We start from the raw sequence: 11,130 nt of genomic DNA on the forward strand, positions 1-11,130 counted from the left end.
AGAGAGAATTCAAAACTTTGAAGACCTATTTCAATAGAAGAAAAACATTAGTGACCTGAACATTTATCTCAAAAAGTTAAAAAATTAAACACAAAGAGACTAGAAGGAAATGAGAAATAAAAACAGGAATTAATGAAATAAAAAGCAAATTTAAACCTTTTGGTAGGAGACTTCACAGGTTTTTAAGAAGGGTAGTGACATGATCATATTTGTTTTCCAGAAAGAGACCTCTGGCAGCAGTGTGGAAAATAGATAGAGGAGAAAAAACTAATCTGAGAAGCCAGTTAGGAGACTTTTCAATCACTAGTTCAGGTAAGAGATGGTGATATTCTAATGTGGGATGGAGAGGAAGGAACATATTCCAAGGATTGAGCTGCAAAAATATGCTTAAGAACCATGTCCAGAAAACAAAAACCCTGGGTATAGTTACTGGCACATGGAACTGATTGAAAATAGACTACAAACTTCACTAGGTTTTTGAAGAAAGTATTCTTGTAAACTATAAGTCTGATATGTCAGACAGAGTCCAACTAGAGTAGCAAAGCCAGTAGGAATACATAGAGGTTTGATTTATGCACTTGTAGGGGCTAGCAAAGCCAGTCTGGAATCCTTAGCGCAGGCTGACAAGAAGAACAGAAATCTTGGACACAGTCTAAAATTGTTGTCTATAGATGGAATTTCTTCTTTCTCTTGTTGAAGCCTCAGCCCTGATTTTAGGGCCTTTTGACTAATTGAATCAGGCTCATCCACATTATCCAGGATAATGTCCCTTATGGAAAGTCAACTGATTATGGACTTTAATTACAGCTGTAAAATAACTTCTTAGCAACACCCAGATTAGTGTTTGATTAAATAAATGACAACTAGTAGCCTACCCAAGCTGACACATTAAAGAAAAATGTAAGCAGAGTGTAGTGGGCTTATACCTGTAAACCTAGCACTGGAGAGGCTAAGGCAAACGAATTATCGAAAATTTGAGACCAACCTGGGCTACATAGTGAGTTTGAGGTCAGTATGGGTTAAATAATGAGACCTCTTTAAAAACAAACAAGCAAACAAGCCAAGTACATGTAGAGTAAAACAAGAAAGGGAAAGATAAAAACCACAGGGAATACTAGCATGTAAGGAAGAATGAACAAGTGACCCAGTAGTGATTATTACAGGCAGCATGGGAGCAACAACAAAAAAATGAAGCCAAAAGAGGAAATATGTTCAAAAAGTAGGTGATTTCCCGGTTAAACAAGACCTTTCACAATAAAATCAAGAGCAAGAAAGGTTATCAGTACTATGATTTTAGTCATCCTGTGTTTTCTAACTTCTGTTCTTCTTTCAGGTTTCACTCTACATGTTACTTCCCTGAGAAGCAGTGTTTGACACCCTTTTCCCCCAGTCCAGCCATTCCCCCAAGTCTGAGTTAGGTATTTGTCTTATATATTCCCATAGCACAGTGTGCTTCCCCTGTAATAGTGCGTACTGCACTGAAATAGAGCTGTGTTGTTTTATGTCTCTATTAAAATGAAAGCCCCTTGGAGATTGGCACTGCCCTTCTCATTCACCAGTGTTCTTTCCATGCCTAGAATAACTCTTGATCATATTAATCAAAAAAATTAATAAATCCAAGAGCATGGAAGAGAAAGATCCAAATGAGCTTGAAAAATCAGAAGTAACCATAGTGGTGCACACCATTAATCCCAGCATTCCAGAGGTAGAGGTCAGTGGATCTCTGTAAGTTTACTATTGAATTTCAGGCCAGCTAGGGCTACATAGTGAGACCATACTTCAAAAAACAAAACAAAACAAAACAAAACAAAACAAATCGTTCAAGATTATAAGACTAAGTGATATCCAAGTTGAAGAAACAATATGATAAGACTAACAGTTTAGATTGAAAAGCAGATGACCAGGAGTAAATTTTCTGAGAAGTCTATAAAATATGAAACTTTACTGAAAGAAGCAAAACTTTAAAAAAAGAAATATACTTATTTGTCAGTTCTCCAAAAAGCAACCTGTAAGTATAATAGTAATTAAAGTCCAAATGGGATTTGTTATGACACCCAACAAGTCTGTATCTGTATGGAAAAATAAATAAGCAAGAGAAAGCAATAAAATTTTAAAGAAAGGAATTTCCCTGCTTACTATGAAATAGTAGCAATTATACCACAGTGTTTTAAGTGTAGGGACAGATTGATAATGAAGTAAAGTCTAGAAACAAGGCAGGTGTGTACTTATCGGAATTTTGTAAATGTCTAAGGTGCATTTCAAGCTAATGAAGGAGTAAAATACTTAATATGGTGTATTTATGCAGTTGTTAACCATTTCATAAATAATTGGATCCATCTCACATTTTATATAAAATTTATTTCTATGTGGACTATAATCTTAAGAGTGAAAAAGTGTGAGATTATTTTAGAAAAAAGAAAAAGGGAGTGGGACTGGAGAGATGACTCAGTAGTTAAGAGTACTGAATGTTCCTGCAAAGGATCTGGGTTCGATTCCCAGCACTCACATGGTAGCTAACAACCATCCCTAATTCCAGTTCCAGGGGCTCTGATACCCTCTTCTGACCTCTGTGGGCATTGCATGACTTAAGTGCACTTACATACATGCAGGCAATACACTCATACACATAGAATAAAAAGAATAAATACAAAAACAAAAGAAAAAGAAGGCAGGCATGTTAGCCCACACCTTTAGTCCCAGCACTCAGGAGGCAGAGGCAGGTAGATCTCTCTGAGTTCAAGACCAGCCTGGTCTACATAAAGATTTAAAAAATGGAAGGAAGGGAGAGAGGGAGGAGGGAGGGAAGGAAGGAAGGAGGGAGGGAGGGAGGAAGGGAGGGAGGGAGGGAGGAAAGGAGGGAGGGAGGAGAGAGACTATAACACTGAACAAAATATAAAATATAAACTATAAAGGAAAATCCTGAGGATGAGAGATGGCTTAGTAAGTGCATCCTGTATAAGCAAGAATACCTGAATTCAAATCCTGGCATCCAAGTTTTAAAAAGTTGGACTTAGGGGCTGGAGAGATGGCTCAGCAGTTAAGAGCACTAACTGTTCTTTCAGAGGACCCAAGTTTGATTCCCAGAACCTACATGCCAGCTACGAATCATCCTTAACTCCAGTTCCAGGGAAATCTGACGCCCTCTTCTGACCTCCGTGGCATTGCATGACACGAGTGCACTCACATACATGCAGGCAATACACTCATACACGTAAAATAAAAATAATAAATATATATATTTTTAAAGTTGGACTTAGTGGTGTTCACCTAGAATCTCAGTGTTGGGAAGGCAGAGATAGAATCCTTGGGTTTTGCTGACCAGTCAGTCTCACTGAATTGGAGAATGCCAGGTTCATGTGGGAAATTATGCTCGATATTGATGGTAAGGAAACCAAAACCATATTCTGAATTGTATAGTTGATTTTTATTTGGCATGAATGTAGTTTTATGTATATAATTACATGTTTGGTAACTGACTAATCCAAAATAAGTATTACATACTAAGTGATGTCACCATGTAAATCTAAATATAGAAAACTTAGTGGTATATTAGGAAGACTATTATCATTTCTCTATATATAATAAAATAACTGAAGTATTGGAACTGGAGAGATGGCACTTGCTGCTCTTGCAGAGGACCTGAGCTTAGTTCCCAGCACCCATGTCAGGCAACTCACAACCTGAAACTCTAGCTCCAGGGGATCTGATGCCCTCTTCTGTACTCCACTGGCACCTGTACTTACTCATGCATATTCCCACACACAGACATGCACATATACAAATAATTTTAAAATAATGTAAGGCTTTTTAAAATTACAGATAAAATCAATAAAGGAACCATTTCACACCCATCAGATTTATAAAATTTTAAGTTTTATAAAGCCAAGCATGGTGGCTCATGCCTATAAAGCAACCATTGTAGGAGGGCTGTCAGGAGAATCATAAGTTCAAGGTAGGCAGTGCTTCATAGTGAAACTCTGCTGCTTGCCTCCAAAAGAAATTATTATAAGGAATGAAATGTTGGCAAGGAACTCACACACTGTTGGCAGAAGTGTGATTTGGCATAACTATTTCAAATAACAGTTTTGGAGGTTGGTTGGTTTGGGGGCATTTTTTGGTTGGGATTATTGGTTGTTGAGTTGGCTAGTTTGGGGAACATTTTTTTTTGTTGTTGCAGTTATTGGTGTTGGTTGGTCGTGCTGGGTTTTGTTTTAGTTTTTTGGAGACTGGATCTAATATAGCATAGGCTACACTGAAGACACTGTGTAGCTTGAGAGTGACCTTGAACTCCCGATCCTCCTGCTTCCATCTCCTTTGTGCTGGGATTATAGTCCTGTTCCATAAGGCCTGGAGGAGAACCATATTCATTATCTGGAAAGGATAATGTGAAGATAGAGTTAACTTAAATATATCTTAAAGTCCATAATGGACCGTAGAGATACCTTGCATATGTTCCTGATACACTAATGTAATCTCAGAAAATTTTAAATAGCCTACATTCCATAAATAGTACATAAGTTATTATTATGCTAAACTACCTGTCAAATGAATATATGAATATTTATGTCAACATAGATTATTACAACAATGTTGAAAGGGGTAGTAGATTGCAAATGTATGTGTTATTTATATAAATTTAAAACCAAAATATATACCATGTATATATAAATTCAGTAAAATTATAAAAAACAAAACCATAGATGGGACAAATTCATAACCAATTTCAAGATTGTGTTTCCGTTTAGGAAGAAAGAAGGAATATGAATGGCATGACCTACCTAGGGTAGGGAGAGGAGACCAAAAACCTGCATGTGTCAAGAAAAGTATGAATGTTTATTTGTGTGAACAAACTAACTTATACCATGTGAAGCAGAGAAATGATAAGATTGATTTTCAGGCCGGGTGTGGTGGCACATGCCTTTAATTCCAGCACTCGGGAGGCAGAGGCAGGCGGATCTCTGTGAGTTCAAGGCCAGCCTGGTCCAGATAGTGAGTTCCAGGACAGCTGGGGCTACAGGGGGACCCTGTCTCAAAAAGACCAAAAAAAAAAAAAAAAAAAAGGATTATGAATCTAAATAAAATAAATATAATGCCTAAAATTATAAATGGTGCTCTTCTCCCGAGCCTTACTAAGGTGTGATTGGTAAACACCTGTGTTTAAAGCACACCACATAATTATTGACAATATATATTGTGGCATTATTACAACAGGCAGCCTCACCAACACCTTACTTTGATTATGTTTTGATTGTATATGGTTGTATTTGTGTGTATGCTTATCGGTTAACACTTGAGACCTACACTCAGGGAATTTCAGTACTTTATTAGTAACTATATTCAACGTGCTGTACATTAGGTCTTCAGAACTTACTCATCTTACAATTTTTTCTCTTATTTTCTCTGACCAATGTGTCCTCATTTTTCCCACCTCCACCCCTTGGTAACTACCATCCTACTCTTTCTGAATTTACTTCAAAATTCCATTTGTGAGTGCGATCATAAAGTCTGTCTTATTTATTTATGTCACTGGACATAAGTATCCTCTTGATTCATTCATATTGTCACAAATGACAGGATTTATTTATTTATTTATTTATTTGCTTATTGAGACAGGGTCTTCCTGTAGCTGGCCTGGAACCCATTATGGAGAACAGACTGGACTCTTCCTCTTGCCTCTGCTTCCCTAGTGCTGGGATTAAAGGCACATGCCACTATGCGCAGCATCTCCTTTTTTAAAACAGAATAATAAACTTGTATACACACACAAATAACCACATTTTTATCCATTGATCTGTCAGCAGATGTATGTTGTTTCTGTATCTTAGCCATTCTGAATAGTAGTATGGTAAACATGGGAATGCAGATGTCTCTTTGACAAGCTGATTTTATTTGCTTTCAAAATAAATCCAAAAGGGAGATTGCTAGATCATATGGTAGTACAATTAATTAATTAATTTTTAGGACTAGGGATAGAACTCAGGGCTTTGCACAAGTTAGGCAAGTGCTCTACCACTGAGCTACATGTCCAGCACTATTTTTAATATTCTAAAGAAGCTCTATACCATTTTCCATAATACCTATATGAAGGGTTTGTTAATTGTCAGTAAAATGCTGTGAAAAATAGCAAGAACTGAAAAGTATTGATCACCTTACTTGTTCTTTGTTTCTGTGTGGTTTTGATTTTGCAACACCTGAACTTGGTGTACTACACTAAAAAAAACAGCATTTATTGAACCTGAAATTACTATTAGAGTAGACTGGCTTTGAGCAATATAAAAGTACTGTGGGGGCGGGGGGCGTCCAGTGAGATGGCTCACTGGGTGAAGTCGCTTGCTGCCAGGCCTGACAACCTGAGTATGATCCCCACCTGCTAGAGAAAGAGAGCCATCTCCTTCCTACAAGTTGTCCTCCGACCTCTACATGCATACCATGGAATATACCCTTCCCTGCATAAGTAAATAAGTAGTGTAAAAAAGGACAACAAGCCTAGCAGGACAGTTCAGTGGGTAATGTGCCTACTGTCAAGCCTGATAAAATGCACACCAAGGGAAAGACAGGTGAGAGGCAGGAGAAATTGGCCATGGCAATAAGCCTGGAAAAGTACTCTAAAGGAACAATTTGTTTCTAAACCCATGACTAAAAATGTCTTGAGAGTAATTATTTAATGGCATTTAATATCCTAGCTCTCAATTATGCAATTAAACTTACTGTATTATACTAATCTAAGACTTTTTTTTAACCACATTTTAAACCACATTTTTTAACCACATTTCAACTTCTCTTATATTGGAAGATAGCTTAAAATTGATTTGTCACAGTTTGATTTACATTTTTGTGATACATCAAATATTGCCATTAATGGCACCTTACAATTTAATTAAAATGCAGAATATTTCTTTACTTTAGTCCACTTTGAGGCCAACTCCATTTGGTACTTGGATTTATTATTGTCATTCATGCATTTAAAAGAGCATCACAGCAACTCAGGTGTTTGTTAATTGTATATCCCTTAAGATGGAGTAGTTTTTTTAGTTGTATTTTGGTTTGGGGGGCACTGGGGATTAACCTAGGAATTCGTGTATGCTGAGCACACACACGCTACCACTGTGCTATCTCCCAAACCCTTTCCTCTAAGCATTTTACATTATTATTGTTATATACACATTCTGCCACAGAGCTGAGTGAAGTGTCACACACTTGGCAGTCATGTTTACATGGGAGAATCACTTGAGCCCACAATTTCAAAATCAGCCTGGGCAGCATAGGGCGATTCCATTTCAAAATAAAAACCCATACAGTATATACTCCAAACTGAATAGTAGAGACAAAAAGTCATTTGTCCAAGCTCACATACTTTTTATTTAAATAGTAGAGGTCTACAATTCTGATTCCAAAGCTTATGAGTTTAATACTCACAACTCTATACTGCATCTCTTAGGAAGCTAGAGTCTTAGACGGCAAATCTCAAGCCTTAGACATCTCAGCTTTAAGTGTATTGTTTTAGGGTCAGAGAGTAGCTCAGTGGTGGAGTACTCACCTAAGGTGTGAAGCTCTGAGTTCCATCAAAACAGAACACAAACTTTATATACTTGGGATTTTCAATGAAACATAATTTTCTATAAAACATACTTTATTGGGGCTGGAGAGATGGCTTAGTGGTTAAAAGCACTGGTTGCTTTTGCAGAGGACCCAGGTTCAATTCCCAGTACCCACATGATGGCTAAAAACCGTCTGTAACTCTTTTGACCCCCGAGAACATTGCACAACATGGGTGCACTTACATGCATGTAGGCAATACACTCATACATACACATTAAAAAAATAATAATATTTTTAAAAACATACTTTATCAAGCCAAGCACATTCTTGTTTCCTCAGCTATTCAGGATACATAAAATAGATGTACAAATTAAACATTTATTGACAATAAATCTTAAACTTATTTCAAAATAATTCTTTGGTATACATACAATTTCACCTTTTCTTAGAGATGAAAACACATTTGTACACTAATGAATGTGTCTATTTTTACATAAAGATTTAAATCTTAACCTGGGCATGGTGATACAGGAATTGTAATCCCAGCACTTGGAAGACAGGGGCAGGAGGATCAGGAGTTCAAGGTCATCCTTAGCTATATACTGAGTTCCAGACCAGCCTATGCTATATGAGACCCTGTCTCAGGAAAAAAAATAGTAATCTTAACTGAATAGTTGATGCTGCAGAGCTTAAAACATCATCAGTATTTTTCAGAGTTGATTGATATTTTGGTTTTACAATCACCAATGCTGAGAATGTCACTTTGTATAAATATGTAGTACAAAATAGCTAAAGTACTTAGCATCATTTCAGAAATATCTGAAATTCTGTCCTAATTCCAAACCAAATTTCTTGTCACTTTTTTTTATGAAACAATCAGCACTTCAAACAATTTTTAAAATCACACATTCTAATACAGTGCTACTCATAAAGATATACTAATTTGCTACATGCTGAGGAATGACTATAGGAAAATATTTAAAGTTTTTTTTTGTTTTTTTTTTTTCGTCTTTTTGAGACAGGGTCTCCCTGTAGCCCCAGCTGTCCTGGAAGTCACTATGTACACCAGACTGGCCTTGAACTCACAGAGATCCGCTTACCTCTGCCTCCCAAGTGCTGGGATTAAAGGTGTGTACGACCACGCCCAGCCCTTAAAGTTTTTTAATAATTAAGCCATTATGTTCCAAAGAAGAGCAGAAAACTACACTCACAGTAAAAAAAAAAAAAAAAAACTGGACTGCACGTGTGATTGTGTGTGTGTGTGTGTGTGTGTGTGTGTGTGTGTGTGTGTGTACATAATTGAACCAAGGTGCTTTAAGCAGCATTCACTATAATAGTGTTATGGCATGTGTAGTTGAAAGTGCTCATGTTGTATGCTTAGAACCAAGGCTACAGTGAAATCTTAGGAATACAATGCAAGTGAGCACTATAGAAACACTTCAGATTCATTACATGTTTGATTTTTAATTTTCAGTCACCGTGTCAAGCCTTTTATGGTTGGCAAATTTTTCACAAGCACAAGCACATTCAGTCACTACTCATGGTTTAGAAGCTGTGTTCTAAGTCAGGCATACCCATGCAGTTAGTGTCCTCACATTAGAAAAACAGTACAATAGTAAAAGATTATCAGTGGTGGCCTTCAGATCAGTTTCTTGATTCATACTGCTTTATTCTGTTTGAATGTCCCCTTCGTACTTGTCATATTGTGCTTCTTTTGAGAGCACAACTTACTCTCTTGGGCATTTCTTTTGTCTTGTTCAGTCCTATATTCATCTCATGTCATCCCCCCCCTTAAGACAGGATCTCCCTGTAGCCCCAGATCATCTGGAACTCTATATGTAGATCAGGCTTGCCTGAATTTTACAGAGATCCACCTACCTCTACCTCTCGAGTACTGGGATTAAAGATACGCACCACCATGCCTGTCTTTTTCAGAAATTTTATGAGAAAAAATTTTAACACCTTACATATTGGAAAGTGTATTTTATCAATAAACTTGACTAGTAGTTATCTAAGAGGATGAGGCAGTAGGATCACTTGAGCCCAGGAGTTTGAGCTCAGAATAGGCAACATAGCAAGACTACCTCTCAAGAAGTGAGTTTCTGTGTTCAAAACTGTTTTCCTTCAGGAATTTGGAAGCACTTCTTGTTTTTATTTTATTCTTGTTATGAGGGATTGAACACAAGGCGTTGTGCATGCTAAGCCCTGTTCCATTTTATAGATCATACACTTATAAAATCCACCCATTTTTAAGTGTATATACATTTGTCTTTGTTTTGTGTTTATTTCTGGAAAATTTTCTCAACTTACTCCCAAACCTTTGTCCACTTTCTCGTCTTTACTATTTTTTTTTCTAACAGTTCTGTTTTCTGGATGTTCTTTTTTAAGAGCATGCTTGTCTTGTTCCACAAATGCAATATCTCTCTGAGCATAATTTATTTGGGGTTTCTTGCTATATATGATCGTGCTTCCCTTAAACCCCTATTTCTTTTTTTTTGTTCTCTGGCTTCCATTTTAGAGGATTTTTATCTACTCATGATTCTGTGGAAATGTAAAACACTGAATGGAAGCTCTGTATGAATGATTGAGGCTTGTTAACCTAGAATCTCACCAAGGTGAATTCAGTGGTTGAGGTGGAAGATTTATAGTTCTTAGGTATCTTCTCTTGGTGGGTCAGATTATTCAAACATTAGTCTTCCAAACTCCTGTTTAAGGCTAATCTGGTTGCCTACATTCTGGAAGCCAAGTTGAAGGTTCTAGCCAAAGGAATTTCTGTATTGGCATTTTATATGTTTACAGTAAGTTAATCCTTTATTTATAGTTCATTCCTGTCCCTCCAACTATGCCTGGCATCCTCTTTTCGGGGGGGGGGGTTGTTTACCTTTTGCAAAGAGTAAGCCTTCAGATTTATGCAAGAACCAAAGGGCAGCTATTCATCAATGTAGAGCTAGACAGGGGACCTAGGGCTGCGTCTGCTCCTCAGACCACTTTCCTCATTTTTTCTGCACCACCTCCATCCTTTTATCACTAGTTTCAGAGATCCTTTGTGTTGCCTCCCCTTGATACCATAAGTGCAGTGGTTCTTTTTCACCCTAGCTAATTTTACTTCGTTTTCTTGGGTCCTGCTCTGTCAGTTACAACTTAACTACTTCCAAATCAAGATATTTCCTGTGGAACTTTGGGCTGGAAAAGCCATTGAGTGCACAGAGTTTGTTGCAGTGGAGCTTGGAACAGTTACACTGGAAGAGTTGTAGACGATGGAGGCCTGGCTTGTGAAGCTTCAAAGGGAAGCAGAGACCATCAGGGCTGTTCGTGTGAGATTTTAGATTGAGAATCTGTGGGTTCTGGTCAGCTGGGGCTGAAGAATCAGCAGTGATTAAGAAGAGACCAGAACCTGAAGCATAAAACCTTTGCTTTACTGGGACAATTGATGCTGGTTAGCTGGGGCCGAAAAATCAGCTGTAAGTAACAAGAGACCAGCATCACTGTGGTGGAGTCTTCTGGGAGGTATTTCCTCAGGGTCAGCACAGAGGGGACCTGCACCTCTATCTCAAGCTGGAAGCAGGACTTGGTGATGTGTAAGAGTCTCCT

The 11,130-nt window shown here is 37.6% G+C and overlaps 1 protein-coding gene across 3 annotated transcripts in view; it reads left to right on the forward strand.

Moving 5' to 3' along the window:
* The window catches only part of Ago3 (argonaute RISC catalytic component 3), a 134,593-nt gene that overhangs the window by 66,397 nt on the left and 57,066 nt on the right, over positions 1-11,130 (forward strand). The window contains exon 1 of one of the 3 annotated variants that reach the window (XM_029563130.1): positions 110-312. The exons of the other annotated variants lie outside the window; for them this stretch is intronic. The gene's annotated coding sequence lies outside the window, so the exon portion shown is untranslated. Of the gene's footprint in view, positions 1-109; positions 313-11,130 lie in introns of those variants that run through there. 3 annotated transcript variants of the gene reach the window in all.

This window comes from Nannospalax galili, unplaced genomic scaffold (assembly GCF_000622305.1).
Source record: "Nannospalax galili isolate Female #2095 unplaced genomic scaffold, S.galili_v1.0 scaffold1055, whole genome shotgun sequence".
In the NCBI taxonomy this organism is placed as follows: domain Eukaryota; kingdom Metazoa; phylum Chordata; class Mammalia; order Rodentia; family Spalacidae; genus Nannospalax; species Nannospalax galili.